Below are 20120 nucleotides of genomic sequence, written 5' to 3'. Positions count from 1 at the left end.
CCACTACTTTGATTCCTGCTTGCCATATGGGAGATCCAGGCAGAGCTCTAGGCTCCTAGCTTTAGCCTGGCCCAGCCTTTACTCTTATGGCCATTTGAGGAGTGAATCAGTGAATGGAAGACCTCTGTCTCTATCTCCACTTTCAAATACATTTTAGAAATATTGATTCTTTAAGAAATATTTTATTTATTTATTTGAGAGGTAGAGTTACACACAGATAGAAGTAGAGATCGAGAGAAAGGTCTTCCATCTGCTGGTTCATTCCACAAATGGCCATAATGGCCAGAGCTGGGGCAATCTGAAGCCAGGAGCCAGGAGCTTCTTCCGGGTCTCCCACACAGGTGCAGGAGTCTGAGCACTTGGGCCATCTTCCACTGCTTTTCCAGGCCATAGAATAAAGCTGGATTAGAAGAGGAGCAGACAGGACATGAACCAGTGCCCATATGGGATGCTGGAGCTGCAGGTGGAGGCTTAGCATACTACACCACAGCGCCAGCTTCTTAAATACATTTTTTTAAAATCAAGAATAAGACAAAATGGGGAGTTAAGAGTGATGACAAGCTGGCTAAAAAAGTCTTCAAAACATGAGGGAGTAGTAAGTGATTTAATTTGGTGGCATCAACCTCAAGAGTTTCAAATATCTTTATTATTCAATCAGTGAATTTTAATAGTATTCATCAATAAAAACAAAAAATTTTAAAAATTTATTTTGTGGAAAGGCAGAGTGACAGAGAGGAAAATACAGAGACATAAAGCAGTCTTCTAACCACTGGATCATTCCCCAAAGGGCTACAATGGTCAGGGCTGGGACAAGCCAAAGCCAGTAGCCTGGAACTCTTTCTGGGTTACCCACATAGGTAACAGGGGCCTAGGCACTTGGGCCACTCTCTGCTACTTTTCCAGGTGCATCATCAGGACCTGGATCAGAAACATGGCAGCTGGACATGACCCAGTACTCCCATATGGGATGCCAGCATTGTTGGTGGCGGCTTAACCTGCTGCTCCACAGCGCTAGGCCCTGGAAAGGAACTTTTTATTCTCACAGTTTTTGACTCAACAATTCTGACACTTAAGGAAGGAGCATCAATAATGGTAAAAACTGCATGGGGCCGGCGCCGTGGCTCACTAGGCTAATCCTCCGCCTTGTGGCGCCGGCACACCGGGTTCTAGTCCCGGCCGGGGCGCCGGTTCTGTCCCAGTGCCCCTCTTCCAGGCCAGCTCTCTGCTGTGGCCAGGGAGTGCAGTGGAGGATGGCCCAAGTGCTTGGGCCCTGCACCCCATGGGAGACCAGGAGAAGTACCTGGCTCCTGCCATTGGATCAGCGCGGTGTGCCGGCCGCAGCACGCTGGCCGCGGCGGCCACTGGAGGGTGAACCAATGGCAAAGGAAGACCTTTCTCTCTGTCTCTCTCTTTCACCGTCCACTCTGCCTGTCAAAAAAATAAAATTAAATTAAATTAAAAAAAAAGAAAAACTGCATGCATGGAAATTTGTGACAATACAACTCCAGGAGCTGTATCACAGTGCCTAGGATTATGTGCAGCATCTAGTAGAATCACACAGATAAAAAATGTTTGTGGAATGACTGTCTAATGACAAAAAAGTAAACACAACTGAAGAGGCTAATACATTTAATCTAAGTACATTTAAACTATTATATTGGGGCCGGCACTGTGGCATAGCAGGTAAAGCTGCCACCTGCAGTGCTGGCATCCCATATGGGCACCAGTTCAAGACCCAGCTGCTCCACTTCCAATCCAGCTCTCTGCTATGCTCTGAGATAGCAGTAGAAGATGGCTCAAGTCCTTGGGCCCCTGCTCCCACATGGGAAGACCCAGAGTAAGCTCCTTGCTGCTGGCTTTGGTACAGTGCAGCCAATTGGGGACTGAACCACTGGATGGAAGACCTCTCTCTCTCTCTCTCTCTCTGTCTCTGTCTCTGTCTCTCTCTCTCTCTCTCTCTACCTTTCCTCTCTTTGTGTAGCTCTGACTTTCAAATAAATAAATAAAGCTTTAAAAATGTAATGTTAAGTTTTTAAAAATTATAGTATATATTTTAATGGAACATCATATAGTCATCAAAACTAAGCTTTTGAAAACTATCAATATATGATATGAAATGATGTTCGGCCTAGCGGGTAAGATGCCTGTATCCCATATTATCCCATATCTGAGTGCTTGGGTTCAAACTCACCTCCAGCTTCCTGCTAAGGCAGACCTTGGGAAGCAACAAATAATGACTCAAATAACTGAATCCCTGCCATGCACATGAGACCTGAATTGAGTTTCTGGCTCCTGGATTTTGCTCAGCCTGGTTATTGCAGGCATCTGGGGAAGTGAACCAGTGAATGAAAGGGCTCTCTCAAATAGCTAAACTTTAAAAATAAGACTGGATAAAACATTGTAGGTACATATAAAGCTTAAAAAATTAAAGGAGTTACTCACCTGTTTGTCTTCAGAGCAGTAATAATTACATAAAATTAAAATCAGAAAACATGAATTATATGAAAGATACTTATCTGTTTATGCAATAAATATTTTGCTTCTTCAAGGGAAAATTTAGCTGCAGAGTTTGTAGTACATAGAACTGAAAAATTTAACTGTATATTATATTAATGACTTGATACCTGATAGGTGAAAAGAAGTGAAATGAAATTTTCAGAAGGAAGGAATCTTTAATACTTTTAAACAATTTTAACCATTTAAACATTGATATATAATGACATAGAAAGCACTTTGTTGTACTTTTTAATCATTATGACTTCTCCAAAACATTATGATGGTTTCAAAAACTACTTATACTTTCTTTCAGATTATCTTGTAATATAGAAAATTATAGTAACATAATGATCTATTATATAAATTGTTTGGGTTTACTTTTATTCCAGTGGTAAGAGTCAAATAAGTAAACATTATTTCCAATAAATAATTTATAAAAGTATTAAACACATGTCCAGATAAGTTAAACTTACTAATTAATATATTAAAAGGATATTAACCTTATAATTCTAGGGATCAGGAGGTCAGAGCTATGGCATAGCGGGTAAAGACCCTGCCTGTAGTTCCAGCAACCCATATGTGTGCCTGTTCAAGTCCCAGCTGTTCCACTTCTGGTCAAGCTCTCTGCTATTGCCTGAAGAAGCAGTGGAGGATGGCTCAAGTTCTTGGGCCCCTGAAACCCACATGGGAAGATGTGGAGGAGTCTCCTGGCTCCTGGCTTTGAATCAGATCAGCTCCAGCTGTTTTGGCCAACTGGGCAGTGAACCAGGAGACAGAAGACATCTATCTGCCTCTCCTTCTCCATGTAACTCTGACTTGCAAATAAATAAAAAGATATTTAAAAAATTCTAGGGATTAGAACACTCAATTATTCTACTTTCTACTTCTGGGTAAATATTTGGGATGTCATTTAATATATGATGAAGTTTTCTATTATGTATCAGTTTAATTTAGAGTTTCAAGATCTATTCTTAAATTTAAAATCAATGGAGTTAATCAATTAATAATCAATGGAGTTCATCAATGATTATTTTTTAAAAAGACTTATTTATTTATTTGAAAGTCAGAGTTACAGAGAGAGATGAGAGGCAGAGAGAGAGAGAGGCCTTCCATTCACTAGCTCACTCCCCAATTGACAGAACAGCTGGAGCTGCACTGATCCAAATCCAGGATCCAGGAGTTTCTTCCAGGTCTTCCACATGGGTGCAGGGGCCCAAGGACTTGGACCATCTTCCACTGATTTCCCAGGCCATAGCAGAGAGCTGAATCAGAAGTGGAGCAGCTGGGACTCAAACCGGTGCCCATGTGGGATGCCAAGACTGAAGGCAGCGGCTTTATCTGATATGCCACAGTGCCAGCATCAATGAGTAATTTTATTTTAACTTTTATTTAATTAATATAAATTTCCAAAGTACAGCTTATGGACTACAATGGCTTTTTCCCCCCAATAACTTCCCTCACACTTGCAACCCTCCCATCTCCTGCTTACTCTCCCATTCCATTCACATCAAGATTCATTTTCAATTATATTTATATACAGAAGCTCAATTTAGTATATACTAGGTAAATATGTCAATAGTTTGCATCCACACAGAAACACAAAGTATAAAGTACAGTTTGAGTACTAGTTATAGCATTAATTCACATAATACAACACATTAAGGACAGAGATCCTACATGGGGAGTAAGTGCACAGTGACTCTTGTTGTTGACTTAACAAATTGACACTCTTGTTTATGGTGTCAGAAATCTGCCTAGGCTCTTCTCATGAGTTCCCAAGGCTATGGAGGACATTTAAGCTCACCAACTCTGATCTTATTTAGACAGGGTCATAGTCAAAGTGGAAGTTCTCTCCTCCCTTCAGAGAAAGGTACCTCCTTCTTTGATGGCCTGTGTTTTCCACTGGGATCTCACTCGCAGAGATCTTTCATTTAGCTCTTTTTTTGCCAGTATGTTTTGGCTTTCCATGCCTAAAATACTCTCATGGGCTCTTCAGCCAGATCTGAGTGTTTCTATTCTATTCCATTGGTCTATCCATCTGTTTCTGTACCAGTACCATGCTGTTTTGATTACAATTGCCTTGTAGTATGTCCTGAAATCTGGTATTGTGATGCCTCCAGCTTTGTTTTTGTTGTACAAGATTGCTTTAGCTATTCGAGGTTTCCTGTGTCTCCATTTGAATTTTAGCATCATTTTTTTCTAGATCTGAGAAGAATGTCTTTGGTATTTTGATTGGTATGGCATTGAATCTATAAATTGCTTTTGGGAGAATGGACATTTTGATGATATTGATTCTTCCAATGCATGAGCATGGAAGATTACAAAAAATCAGCCAAACGAAGAGCTGGTTTTTTGAAAAAATAAATAAAATTGACACACCATTGGCCCAACTAACTAAAAAAAGAAACGACCCAAATCCATAAATCAGAGATGAAAAATGAAATGTAACAACAGACACCACAGAAATAAAAAGAATCATCAGAAATTACTACAAAGAGTTTTATGTCAGCAAACAGGGAAATTGAACAAAAATGGATAGATTCCTGGACACATGCAATCTACCTAAATTGAACCATGAAGACATAGAAAACCTAAATAGACCCATAACTGAGACAGAAATTGAAACAGTAGTGAAAGCCCTCCCAACAAAGAAAAGCCCAGGACCAGATGGATTCTCTGCTGAATTCTATCAGACATTTATAGAAGAACTAACTCCAATTCTTCTCAAATTATTCAGAACAATTGAAAACGAGGGAATCCTCCCAAATTCTTTCTACGAAACCAGTATCACCTTAATCCCTAAGCCTGTAAAAGATGCAGCATTGAAAGAAAATTATAGACCAATATCCCTGATGAACATAGATGCAAAAATCCTCAATAAAATTCTCACCAATAGAATGCAACAACACATCAGAAAGATCATCCACCCAGACCAAGTGGGATTTATCCCTGGTATGCAGGGATGGTTTAATGTGTGCAAAACAATCAATGTGATACACCACATTAACAGACTGCAGAAGAAAAACCATATGATTATCTCAATAGATGCGGAGAAAGCATTTGATAAAATACAACACCCTTTCATGATGAAAACTCTAAGCAAACTGGGTTTGGAAGGAACATTCCTCAATACAATCAAAGCAATCTATGAAAAACCCACAGCCAACATCCTATTGAATAGGGAAAAGCTGGAAGCATTTCCACTGAGACCTGGTACCAGATAGGGATGCCCACTCTCACCACTGCTATTCAATATAGTTCTGGAGGTTCTAGCCAGAGCTATTAGGCAAGAAAAAGAAATTAAAGGGATACAAATTGGGAAGGAAGAACTCAAACTATCCCTTTTTGCAGATGATATGATTCTTTGTTTAGGGGACCCAAAGAACTCTACTAAGAGACTATTGGAACTCATAAAAGAGTTTGGCAATGTGGCAGGATATAAAATCAATGCACAAACATCAACAGCCTTTGAATATACAGGCAATGCCACGGCTGAGAAATAACTTCTAAGATCAATCCCATTCACAATAGCCACAAAAACAATCAAATACCTTGGAATAAACTTAACCAAGAAAGTTAAAGATCTCTACGATGAAAATTACAAAATCTTAAAGAAATAGAAAAGTATACCAATGAGTAATTTTAATGCCTTTAGACTCCACCTCTCTCTTCCATTTGCTATGATTTCCTAAGAGATTGACAAGATAAATGTAATTTTTCTTGCAGAATTCTTCTATTACTGTTTTCACGTGTTTCTATATTTTCTGTGCAGATGGAGGTGCTGTACATATTCTTATATGTTCTCCTGATTTTGTGATCTCATAAAAGCTCAGTAGAGTGCTTTGTTCTTTGCAGTGTCCTCATGTTCTGGTATCAAGATGCCCTGCTGGTGTGTTCTGCAGAGCTGCTCAATCTTTCCCAGGTGCTGCCTCCATTTCTGGTCGCATGTTGATGATTATGTGGTTCTTGCTGTTTTCAAAGCTTCCACCAAAATCCAGCTTTGCAAAAACAATTATCTTTGAAAAGAACATGTAATATTGGTGATTTTAATTATACCTCAGTAAGTTTGACTTTGAAAAGGACTGACATTTACACATTTTTGCAGAATGAGAGTACCAGAAACTCATTCATTTTTGATGGCCACATAAATAAGATTAAAAACTTTGTAAAATCACTTGGCTGTGTCTACTAACAACCACAAATACAAATATTCTGTGATCCAGCAATGCCATGTTTAGCTATATGCCCTAGACCTGTGCTTTGCAACATGATAGATATACACCACATAGAGTTATTGGACAACTGAAATGTGATTTGTTTCACATGTTGTATAGATCATATTTTTCTTACATTTGGTTAAAAGATATTAAAATTATTTGCAGTATTTTTCATTTTACTTTTTAGAATGTATATACTATAGGGGCACACCTTGTGGTGTATTGAGTTAAGCCATTGCTTGAGACACTCAAACCTCATGCTGGAATGCCCAGAATCAAGTTTTGCTTCTTTTTCTAATACAACTTCCTGTTAATGCCCACCCAAGGAGACAGAAGATGGTGACTCAAGTGCTTGGTTACCTAGGACTAAAATGGGACAATTGGGTGGAGTTTCTGGCAACACTTCAGTCTGGCACAGCCCCTGCAGAAACATAGCAAGTACTCCAGGTTCTCCAGTAGATTCCATTACACTTTTACTTATTGCTGCCTCCTCCCTGAACTCTTTACCCTGCAAAGACAGCTACACTCTCCCTACTCTTTGCTGTGTTCCCTAAACCCATAAGAGGGATAGGCCAGCCATCACTAACCACTTGCATTTGTCTACAGATTTGATAGCTTAGCTTGTTGGATGCAGACCATGTTCGAGTTATAAACAGATCATGAGTCTGTTTGGATCTCATGGGTTCTGGAAGGATGTTTGATATTTACAAGAGAAATGACTGTTGCTTACTCTCCAGCAATTTTAACACCAAACAGATCACCTATGTTGTCTAAAGACCCAGGGATATCAAAAGGGGTCCAGACATAATTTGCATGCATGGTTGGCAATAGAGACAAGGAATCCAGAGCACTAGTCCAGCAGCATGAGCAGCTATACACATCAAAGAAAATAACAAATAAGTGAGTTCATATCCACAGTGCTCCCTGAACCAGCTGAGCTCCTTAAGCATCCAGGACTTCATCACAACACACACCAGACTCACAAAGTAGACAGGATTTGTGAGGCCAGACATACACCCAAATGCACAACCCAAGCACCCTGCACAGTATGTAATATCAACCACAGTCACTCCATGCATCCCCATCTTATTTCTTTTTTTTTTTTCACAAATAGGACATTTTATTTGTCACTATTAAAGTCTAATTTTTAAACAGATTCTTGGACGGGTGGTTCGTAGCCATCAGCTCGTTCGACTTTTGCACCCGTCTCATCCCCAGTGGCTTTTCCAGAACTGCTACCTTCTCCGTGAAGCTCCATGAGTTTTCCCAATTCAAACTTGGGCTTCTTCAGCATCTTCACTTTTCTAACGAAGACATCATGGAGAGGATAAATAGATTGGCAAGCCTTCTCTATGTCTTTCCCAATGCTGTCTGGGATCAATTTATTGACTACTTCTTTCAAGTCATTTGTTTGCACCTCCCGTGTCATGATTTCCATCATCTTCTTCCGGATCTGGCGGACCTGCTGGTGCTGAGCATAGGAAGTCTTCCGTATCTGATTGTTGCATTTTTTGGTAAAACCAACACAGAACAGATGAAGCAAATAGCCGTCGGTAGTCTTGACATCAACATGAGCTTCAATCATGGTCTGCCATTTTTTGACCATGGAGCACATTTTGTCCCGGGTAAGATCCATGCCGTGGAAGTTAGTCAGGCAGTTTTTGCCCTGAACATCCTCCGTAATCAGTTTGAATTTTCTAAATGCAACTTCATCGTTCTGCAGGTCAGCAAGACTCACTTCAAAAACACGCCCCTTGAGTCCATCAGACGCAATTTTGGTTCCTTGGGTCCTTGTGACCAGTGTTTTCCCAATATTTCGTATGTTGAACATAGCAGGTGCCTTCACATCATACCAGTCTTTCTTAGAAAATGGGTCCACCACTTTCTTCTTGGCTCCCTTTTTGCCGCCTTTCGTAAGGCGCTTGTTCTTGCCGACCGCCATGGTGGTGCTCAGAGAGCCAAAAGGGGCCCCATCTTATTTCTGAAGTTTTCAGCTCCAGGACTCCAGCTGAGTCCCAGAAAGCTATGCAGTGACCTCTATTTCCATGAACATGGCCATGGCTGTACCCAAAATGCACATGTCTCTCCCTCAAATAATGGTACCCTTTGGAACTTGGGACTGACTGCCTGAAAGACCCTGTGGACAGCAGAGGGGTTACCTCAGCCAGTAGAAGGCTCCTCTGCTGGAAACAAACTCCATGATGGGATCAGTAATATGACTTCAGACTGGATAAATAAGAGATGTTACTGAGTCTCTATGATTTGGCTGCTTCATTATATAGCTCAACTGTAGTTGTATATTTGGTGATGTCAAGTTGGGAGGCACAAAATCACTTATAATTCTTAAATCATCTTAATAGATGCAAGATTTTATCAATATTAAATTATTTTGTCTCTAAAAATGCTTTGACCTTGAAGTCAACACTTTTTATCTTTTTGGGGGTTACTTTTCAAGAAAGTAAATTTGTCCAAACAATTAAGTGTATAAATGAATAGCATCTTTTTTCCTTGTAATCTTATTCTTGCATTTCACATTTGCATCTCATGATTAACACTTGAAATGTGCCCAGGGCACATGCCCATGGCCAATAAATAGCAGTGGAGGTGGACAAAAGTAGTTTTACAACTGCCCTCAAATGTCCTAACAGCACTCTGGCCTCATAATCAGCCCTTAAGGCATGTGGATCCGGCTGAAATGCCCATGAGAGTATTTCAGGCATGGAAAGCCAAGACACTCTGGGGGAAAAAAAAAAAACCTAAATGAAAGATCTCCATGAGTGAGATCCCAGTGGAAAGAATGGGTCCTAAGTGTCATGGCATCTGGTATATTATGGTAAATGATGCTCGAGTGCCTAAGACAGAGTGAGTGTGCTAAGCCTGCAGCCATGTTGGATGCTTCTATTCAGCACAATCTTGGCAACTGCATATCAGGTGTGGGGTTTGGGGAGTGAGTGTCTTCAGCAAAGTTGATGATGGAATTCTCTGATCCAAGAGCTTGCTAGTTACCAGCCTACCTTTCCTCTACTCAGAGATTTTTGTACAATGTTTAAAAGAGTTCAAGAGAAGAAGGTCAAGCTGCTGTAACTTCATGCTATGGCAGGGTATTGTCACTGTCTAGACAGGGAATGAAAAACACTTACTAACTGACCCAGAGATTTCATTTGATGGGCTAGAGGCATTCTACACCTGACAGTGAGCAGAATTTCTGCCTGACCAACACTGTTTAACAAACTGTTGAATTCTCAAACAATTCAGAAGAGTACAACAGAAAAGACCAAGGGTAAGAACATTTTACTGCTTCACTGATGGTAGAAGATCATGGAACCACCTAGCTTGGTCAACACCTTGGGATAACTACCACTCACTTAAATACTTATAATCTAATGCTATAAGGTTATGTGATTATCAGAAGAGACATTTTTATTAAACATTTGTTTATTTGAAAGACCAAAAGACAGGAGAGCAGAAAGCAAATGATGTTCCATCTGCTGGTTCATTCCCCCAAGAATGAAGAGGGCCAGGCCATGCCAAAGCCATAAGCCTGGATCTCATTTTTAATGTTCTACAAGATTAACAGCAGCCCAAGTATTTGGGTCATAGTTTATGCTTTTCCAAGCATATTAGCAGAGAGCTGGATCAGAGGCAAAGCATCCAGGATATGAATTAGTGCTCTGATGTAAGATGCTGGCCCATCGGGCCCTAAGACCAGCCCCAGCTCAGGAGATTCCTAAGCAAAGTACTGAAATAATGGTTTTTTGCCTCTTGGATGCTTATAGGAAAATGCAAAATGAGCAATATAGTAAAGAAAGTATTGATAGGAAAACAGTATAACAACAGAAACGTTTGGGAAATTTTCAGCCTTTCTTTATTACAAACTAAGAGAATGCAAATTGGTAACAGAACATCAGTGGAGCTGGCACTGTGGCTTAGATGGTGAAACTGCCACCTGCAGTGCTGGCATCCCATATGGGCACTGGTTCGATTCCTGGCTGCTCCACTTCCAATCCAACTGTCTTCAATGGTTTGGGAAAGCACTGGTTATGGCCCAAGTCTTTGGGCCCATGCACTCATTGGGTGACCTGGAAGAAGCTCCCAGCTCCTGGTTTTAGATATGCTGAGCTCTGGCCATTGCAGCAATTTCAGGATGAAGTAGCAGATTAAAGGCCTCTCTCTCTCTCTCTCTCTCTCTCTCTCTCTCTCCCTGCTCTGTGATTCTGCCTTTGAAATAAATAAATAAATCTTAAAAACTGTGTTTATATATATATGTACATATTTGTGTGTGTGCCATATATAAAGTTCAGCAATCACTGATTTCTGTCTGGTAATCCATAAGACAATACACATTTATAACATAAATAGGTTTCTCTTTTCTTTTGAAAATTCCTAGAATATTTAGCTATGTCCAGGACATCATTCAGAACCACAAAGTGGTGAAGATAGTCCACTCCCCAGCAGCTGTTTGTCCTGGATTTTCTCAAAAATCTAATTTTTATTTTTGGAGCATAGAATGAGAGAGAGAAAAAGAGAGAGACAGAGAATCTATCCACTGGCTCACTCCCCAAATGTCGATATCTGCCAGGGCTGGGCCAGGCCAAAGCCAGGAGCCAGGAGACTCAGTTCTCCTGTGTGAGTACAAGGTTTCAAGCACTCAGACCATCTTCTGTTTCTTTTTTAGTAACACCAGCAGGGAGATGGATTGGAAGTAGAGAAGCTGGGACTCGAACTGGTGACCACATTGGATGCTGATGGTATAGGCAGTGGCCTCACTGACTACACCACTGTGCCAGTCCTTAGAACTAGTTTCCTGTGTTACATCCCATGAGAACTTATGGCCATGATAAATGCTTCAGAGAATCCAGGAGGCATGAGTGGATGTTCCTGAAGACATTGAATTAAAAAGTGTTTGAGAGAAATTTGTCTCACTATACAAAAAGCAAAAGCAAGACTACCACTGAGGAAATGAAACTACAATTGGGAGGAGAAAAGAGCAGATGAAACCCATGAGCACTGCAGTTAATGTCACAGTTCCTTTCAGAACAGTAGACTAGTCTGAAGACTGGGCAACAGGTTGTCGCTGTTTTTGTACATTGTCCTGCATGGAAGTTTAAACAATGGCCATCATTTTTGCCTGATGAATCACCTGTTGACATATTTGCTAAAATTAACATTTTCACCCTAAGTATGATGAAATAGGTTTAGATCCAGTGTGTTCTGAATGAGATGGAGAAGTATTAGAACTCAGCTATCACAAATTTCATTTGAACAGACCAGTTTTCTAGGATCTGGGAAACATTTCTAGCTATAAGTTAAAGCACAATTCTTGAATTATGAGTTCCAAATCAATTGGTTTCTTCTTTTTCTGGAAGTTTGGATTAAGAAACATGGCTATACCTTAATCTAAATTCTGATGCTCAAGCCTTAATGAATTTATGAAGAATTCACAAATGAAAAGGTCAAAGATTGATCCTTTATAAGACTTTATTTGATGCTTTGTGTATCAAAGAGATGATGCCTCTAACACTTTTAAGCAAACCTTTTGGCTTGTAATGATTTTTGAATATTTGCTTTTTCACCTGTAATAAAGAATAAATATTTTCTAAAAGATTTTCTTCCCCCCCCCAAAAAAAAAGGTGTTTGAGAACACTAACAATAGTGTCTATTGAAATTTACTTTTGATGGCTTTTGTTGGATGGTGGTCTATTTAACATGTGCTAATTTGTAAAAATGCATCTTCAAAGAGATTAATCAACATTTATATACAAAGCATACCTTCCTTGCCACTAAACCCCAAGACAAAAAGTTATTAGACTTATCTCTTTTTTAATATTTTAAATACTTATTTAAAATCAAAGTTTTTTTTTAACTTTTATTTAATGAATTCTTTTCCATGTGCTGAATCATTCCTCAAAAGGTACAATTAGCCAGGGCTGGGCCAGGGTACTACCAGGAGCCAGAAGCTCCATCTGAGTCTTCACATTGGTGCAGGGGGCCAAATATTTGGGGAATCTTCCAGTGCTTTTCTCAGCCATTAGTAGAGATCTTGATTGGAATTAAAACAGCCAGAATATGAAACATGGCCCATATGGGATGCCAGTGTTACAGATGGAGCTTTACCAGCTAAACTGCAACACTGGTCCCTGGACTCGTCCTTTTCCCTGAGTATCAAATGGATCTCTTTGAGGAAGAATTTATTTAATGTGATATCATTCCTGTCCTACTGTTGAAAGGTGGATGCAGTTAAAATTTGCCAGAATTGTTTAAGATGGAGTTGAGGTGCCAGTGTGCGCTCCTGCAGAGTTATACTATAACTTTTTAATGTAAAGCAAAACTGGGAATGAGAAGCTTTTGAAAAATCAAAGAAAAAAATTTCTTCCCTAATATATATATGTGTGTGTATATATATATATGTATATACATATATATATATGTATACACACACATTATACCCCAAATTGAAGGAATGGGGACAGACAAGAGGAAATCAAAAAAAGATGTAGACTTTTTACATGCTATAGGATGGAAACATGGGAACATTAGAATGTGAGTGTGTGTTCTTCAATAACAAGGTGGATACACCCTAAAGGCAGAGATTATGATAGCCACCATCTAAGGTTTGGTGATCACTGATTTCTATCTGGCAATTTGTAAGACAACACATGTTTAATACATAACTAGTTTTCCCTCTTCTGTTGCAAATTCCCAGAACATTTAGTTGTGACCATGACATCAGTCAGAGCCACAAAGTGGTGTAAATGGTCCATTCCCCAGCAGCTCTGTGTCCTGGAATATTCTCAAGCCACTTGGAACTCGGTAGTTATCTGTAAGGTGAGGACTTTTGCTAAGACTTTTAACAATAACACTTGCTTGCTCTAACTATGCTTGTAAAAATCTAATTAATCATTGCATATAAATAGTAACAATAAAATGTACTTAGCATAACTGGCTCATTATTAACAGATCAACTACCCTAAACATATAATAAGAAATCAGCATATTAGCTCTCACACTAAAACCATCTTGGAAATCATATCATTCTTTGCTAGTATATAAAGGGCACTGGTGCAGTTCTGTGAAAAGATAGGCTGAAATCACAGATATGAGAACGAGAGTTTCAAATCTAGATCTCTCTGACATGTAGTCATGATGTTTTTCTGGAATAATATAACTATTATTAGCTATATTTACTGAGCATATGCCGTGGTCTTATTATAGACCATATATGGTTTATATTTATATTTTATTCAATTCAAGCCAAATATAAATTCTTCCACCACATTGACTAGTATGTTGTATTCAATATTGCATAAAGGGTAATGAATTTATTATGTTCCTGCTAAAGAAATTAATATGTAATTAATTTTCAATTTAGCACTATCTGAAGTTAATTATACATTAGTTAATAAATTTAATCAAGAACAGTCTCAGGTTTGCTATGATGGAGATTGAGGTAATTTTAGGAGCATTAACTGTGTTTACAAAGGTCTCTGGTACTGTAGAGTCTACAAATAAATTCACTTATCCCACAAATATTTGCTGAGTGCCCACTACCCATTAGACATCTGTGTCATGAAAATGCATTAAATAAAAAGCTATTTGATGCTTACACACTGGAAGAGATGGACAACAAATTACACAAGAAAATGGGATTCACTTTCAGGAGATAAGGGAATAAACCTGCATGCCAAACCCTTGCACATTATTCATTGAATATTATGACAAAATGCATTTCCAACCTATTTCTCCCCACTCTGTGGAGGATATGAAAAAAAAAATAATGTTGAATAAACCAAGAGAGTTGGAAATGGCAGACAGAATCCTAAGCCTGGTGAAGATGGCTTCAAGGAATTAACCCTGAGTTCTTGGAGGACATGCTAGACTGAGAACTGACTCTTGCCTGAAAAATCCAAGGGCAAGAAGGGAGAGATGGGCTGAAGTGACTATGACAGCATAGGTGAGTGGGTTGCATGCTGTGCTAAGATAAATTCAAGTTTCCAGCTCCACATACCATGTATGTAATCCTCTTGTGTATTACAAAGACACGGACAGAATCAACATTCCTAAAGTACACTTTAGGTCACGTGGAACAAAACAAAAAATAAGAATGATGGTCGGCCGGCGCCACAGCTCACTAGGCTAATCCTCCGCCTTGCGGCACTGGCACACTGGGTTCTAGTCCCGGTCGGGGCTCCGGATTCTGTCCTGTTGCCCCTCCTCCAGGCTAGCTCTCTGCTCTGGCCAGGGAGTGCAGTGGAGGATGGCCCAAGTCCTTGAGCCCTGCACCCCATGGGAGACCAGGATAAGTACCTGGCTCTTGCCATCGGATCAGCGCAGTGCGCCGGCCGCAGTGTGCCGGCCATGACGGCCATTGGAGGGTGAACCAACGACAAAAGGAAGACCTTTCTCTCTCTCTCTCTCTCTCTCTCACTGTCCACTCTGCCTGTCAAAAAAAAAAAAAAAGAATGATGGTCAATGCTGAGCCAAGGAGATCAAAGGGGTCATGGACAATAAGGAGTCTACACTGACACCCACTTCCTGATGCTTTAAATGACACTTAAATTGTTCCAGGTGAGAGCAAATTTGTGGGTGAGGAGCAGAGATGTGCTCCCCAACATCCATGTCCTTCCCCCTCAACAGAAACCAGAGGATTACTGAATATCAGCATTACATATGTAACACAGTTTGGAGAATTCAAGAGATGAGAGAATATTTTCTGAAAGTTTGAAAATAAAATCTTTGAACTGCTTAGCATTTCATCTAGTTCCAGGAAAAGATCAAACCCTTCTTCCTAATGAGATGTGCGTGAGTGATTGGGAGGAAATTGGCACAAATGAGTGGCCTATATTTTACAGTACAACTATTTCTATGACTTGATATCACATGTAATTTCAGAACAGTTCAAATAAAACTAGCTCATAGCTTGAAAGTAAGATTAGAAATATAATAGGAAAAAAAAGAAAAGTGTTTCCTAAAAAGTGACATTTGAGAGAAATCCAAAAAAAATAAAAGGGACCCACATATTGAGAGTATGAAGAGTTTTACACGAAGATGGAACTATGAATGACCAGTATTTTAATCCAGATTTTCTACTATAACAGAAAACCTGAGGCTTGATGATTTATGAAGAACATACTCATTTCTGAGTTTTGAAAACTAGAGATTCCAAGTGCATGGCATCAACATCTGCCCAGGGCATTCTTTTTTTTTAACTTTTATTTAATGAATATAAATTTCCAAAGTACAGCTTATGGATTACAATGGCTTACCCCCCCCCCATAACTTCCCTCCTACCCGCAACCCTCCCCTTTCCCACTCCCTCTCTGTCCAGGACATTCTTACTGCCTCATAACATGGTAGAGGGCAACATATGGTGAAAGAGAATATATGAATCAAAATACCGGTTGGAACTTGCCCTTTAATCAGGAACACACTCATTCACTAACCATACCTCTACTGCAATAATAGCCTTACTCAGTTCATGAAAGCAGAGCCTCCATGATGTAATCACCTCTTCAAGGTCACATAAGACTGTTGCAAGGACTATTAGATTTATTTAAAGATTTATTTTATTTATTTTATAGAGAGAGGTAGAGACAGAGAGAGAGGTCTTCTATCCATTGGTTCATTCCCCAGATGGCTGCAATGGCCGGAGCTGCACCGATCTGAAGCCAGGAGCTTCTTCTGGGGCTCCCATGAGGGTGCAAGGGCCCAAGGACTTGGGCCATCCTCCACTGCTTTCCCAGGCCACAGCAGAGAGCTGGATAGGAAGAGGAGCAGCTGAGACTAGAACCAGTGCCCATATGGGATGCCAGCACTTCAGGCCAGGGCTTTAACCCACTGTGCCACAGTGTCAGCCTCAGGACTATTAGATTTTAAGAGAGGCAGTCAATCCATGCAATACAGATACCCTGACTCAAAACTGAGTGAATCTCTATGTTGTAGCTAACACTTTTGGATTATGCTTAAAATATTACTTACTCATTGTTCCTAACAATGCATCATCACCCTAACAAGTGTGACTCTACATTTGTCAAGGGGGAATTTGCCAAAAATAGAGACACCCAGGTCAAGTTAGTTTCAAGGGTGAAGTGAGAACACACTGTGCCCTCACAGAAGCACGGGGCAGTGTTTGTACCCTTGGACATGAGTGCAGAGGCTATTTCTGCATTGAAGTCTCACCTCTCAGGCTGGCCTATCTAGCACTTGCATGCAACCTAACCTTCCAATCCAGCATGTTATCCTTTCTAATGAAACATCAGGGACAGTGGTCCCTGCTCTACAAGCTACTGGGCCTCTGTAGCTGTTCCACCAAAACAGAGGCTGAGGTTCATACACACAACTGGGAGATTACCAGGAAGTGCTCTTTGTAGCAATACCTGTGAGGGAGCATGGGAAGCAGGACCCTACAAAGGCTGGGATGAAATGATGATATTCTTGCATTGACAGCCTCAGCTGCTGGATGCTCAGAGGCTGCCAGGCCCTTTGGAGACTGTTCAACATAAATTACTATGTTGAATAAACATTGGCTGCAGGATATCTCTGTGTCAGGAGAAGGAAAAGCTTGTGTAATGTAGCTCACTTTTGTCCTCAATACTTTCCAGGAAGGGATACTGCCATCTTAAGTTACAGAAACAACACCTGGCAGCTGTGGAGTTTGTATCTACATCCTGAGGGAAAGGCCCAGTTTACACTGCAGTGTCCACCCCACATGATATAATTGAAGGGATTCTGCCTGAGAGAACAATCATACAGGAAGTCAGTATGGGTCAAGCAATCTAGCAATCACATCCTGGAGTCAACAGAAATACTCTTTTTCAAGTGTTAAAAGACAGAAGGGAGAGATCATCCAAATCTTAACTCTCTATCTGACATTAGAAAAGTGATGGATCGGGGCTGGTGCTGTAGTGTAGCAGGTTAAGCCACTGTGCCAGCATCCCAAATGGGCACTGGTTCGAGACCCAGCAACTAGAAACCATTATTTAGTGAAATAAGTTTGTTTAGTGAAATAAGCCAGTCACAAAAAGACAAATATCATGTTTTCCTTGAACTGCAGTAACCAATGGAGTACAAGAAAATATTGTATAATTATTTGAATTGAAATTTGCATGAAATTATTTCTGCACATAAACTAATGAGAAGAAATGGCTCAAAGTCTAAACGGCCTTAATTGTTGTCTCATAACCACATAGGAAATATGTAGATGTTAAATTGTCATTGGTTGTATTTCATTGAAAGAAATTATGAATGCCTAGTTGAAAAAAAAAAACCTGTATAAAGGTGAAATGACCAACTATACACTGAATTATTATTTATAGCCATTGTCTGTATTCCCACTAAACTAGGGTCTTTTGGCTTTTTATTTGTTAGATGTCTTATTCAATGTAGAATTAAGACTCTTTACCATAACAGAAATTTAAAATGTTATCTCAAGAAACAAACAAATACAGAAAGATAGAAGGGTGGAGGGCATGAGGGAGAGAGAGGTGAAGGAGAAGGGGGGTCATAATTATGTCCTTAGATGTGTATCTTTGAATCATATTGAATCTGTTAAAATTAATTAAAATTAAAATTAAATGAAGTAATTAGAGATAGAAAAAAAGTTCTCAGTATCACTAGTGTCCAAGAAAAGCAAATTAAAACACATTCAGGTTTCCCCTCATCTCAGTTAAATGGCTGTCATCCAAAAATAAAAAAAAAAAAACATATTAAGTGCTAATAGTATGTGGAGGAAAATATATCCTAATTCACTGTTGGTGAGAATGTAACCTATATAAACATTACGGAAGATTGTATGGGGGTTTCTCAGAAGTCTGAAAATGGGTTTATGATATAATCCTCTCTTTCTATTCCTGGAAATTTACACAAATGAATTGAAATAAGCATATAGAAGTTATTTGAACCCTATTTTGTTACAGTTCAAATCATTATAGCTATGTTATGGAATCAACACATATGTGCATCAACTCATGACTAGACCAACAAAATGCTATATGTACACTATGGAATACTACACAGTTGAAAAAAATGAAATAATGTATTTCACAACAAAATGGATGTAACTGAAAACCATTATGCTTTGTGAAATAAGGATGGCCCCCAAATACATATAAATTATTTTCTCTGCTGTGTGGTAGTTAACATAGAATACAAAAATGTGTAGGAATGAAATGTACATCTTGTGATATAATTGTTATTTTAGATCTTGTTTATACTACTGTGGGACTATGGTCTTTCTACTTTTTTTTTTTTGACAGGCAGAGTGGACAGTGAGAGAGAGAGACAGAGAGAAAGGTCTTCCTTTTGCCGTTGGTTCACCCCCCAATAGCCGCTGGGGCCGGCGCACTGTGCTGACCCGAAGCTAGGAGCCAGGTGCTTCTCCTGGTCTCCCATGTGGGTGCAGGGCCCAAGGACTTGGGCCATCCTCCACTGCACTTCTGGGCCACAGCAGAGAGCTGGACTGGAAGAGGAGCAACTGGGACAAAATCCGGTGCCCTGACCGGGACTAGAACCCGGGGTGCCAGCACCATAGGCGGAGGATTAGCCTATTGAGCCCCGGCACGGGCAGGTCTTTCTACTTTTTACTGGTTTGAATATTCTGGTTAGTTTTGTATTAACCCTGATTATAGAATGGATTGAAATTATTTTTTTGTAAAAATTGAAGAAAGAAAAGAATGAGGGAGAATAAGGGAGGTAGTGAAGTATGGTTACCTTTTTATAACTGTTCCAATGAAATGCACAAAACCTATTATCTTTATATCGATAAAAAATTGAAAATATTATTTTCTGAATAAATGAAAACATAAAATCTAACAACCGGGAATAATTCAAGAAGTATTTCCACACAATTGAGTTCTGTAAAACAGACCCAAAGAATGTTAGTTGCACATACAAATGGGCATGGTAAGTTGCTCATGATATAGCAAGTAAAAAGTTTAAAAATGTATATATTGCATGGCAAGTAACTGTGGTAGATACTATTACTATCTCCATGTTCAGGAAAATGCTGTTTAGAAAGGATATGTAACTTTTCCAATTCCAAGGTAATAAATTCCAGGCAGATTGGCTCCAGAAACTGTATTCCTAAACATTCTCCTTGGCTACTTCTCTTAGACCCACAAAAACTATCTATGAGAATGAACATATCTTTATTGTTTTTGCTTCTAGAGAGGAATTGAAAGAGAGAAAACTGTGACTTTTTTATCTTTACTGTGTTCAATTTTCCCATGATGAATAGTTTGTATTTAAAATATATAAAATTAGGAGCCAGCATTGTGATGCAGTGGATCAAATTGCTGATTGCATCACAAACATTATCAGTGCCAGTTCAAGTCTTTGATACTACAATTACAACCCAGCTCCTTGCTATTGTGCATGGGAAAGCAGTAGAAGATCTGAATCCTCAGGACTCTG

General features: G+C 39.5%; 1 long non-coding RNA gene and 1 pseudogene across 2 annotated transcripts in view; both read right to left on the bottom strand.

Moving 5' to 3' along the window:
- Positions 1-226: 226 nt before the first annotated feature.
- LOC149127939 (uncharacterized) overlaps positions 227-20120 on the bottom strand; it is a 45687-nt gene continuing 25793 nt past the window's right edge. Inside the window, exon 3 of the long non-coding RNA XR_016229639.1 lies at positions 227-400. This is a non-coding gene — a long non-coding RNA (uncharacterized LOC149127939). The remainder of the gene's footprint in view (positions 401-20120) is intronic.
- Positions 7804-8688, bottom strand: LOC100340708 (small ribosomal subunit protein eS1 pseudogene; annotated as a pseudogene). The gene has a single exon (XR_016230122.1). The product of XR_016230122.1 is annotated as a small ribosomal subunit protein eS1 pseudogene (transcript).

Source organism: Oryctolagus cuniculus, chromosome 2 (assembly GCF_051225735.1).
Source record: "Oryctolagus cuniculus isolate XC-2025 breed Fujian yellow rabbit chromosome 2, ASM5122573v1, whole genome shotgun sequence".
Lineage (NCBI taxonomy): Eukaryota > Metazoa > Chordata > Mammalia > Lagomorpha > Leporidae > Oryctolagus > Oryctolagus cuniculus.
Note: the sequence above shows the minus strand (reverse complement) of the source record. Positions and strands in the feature narration are given on the sequence as shown.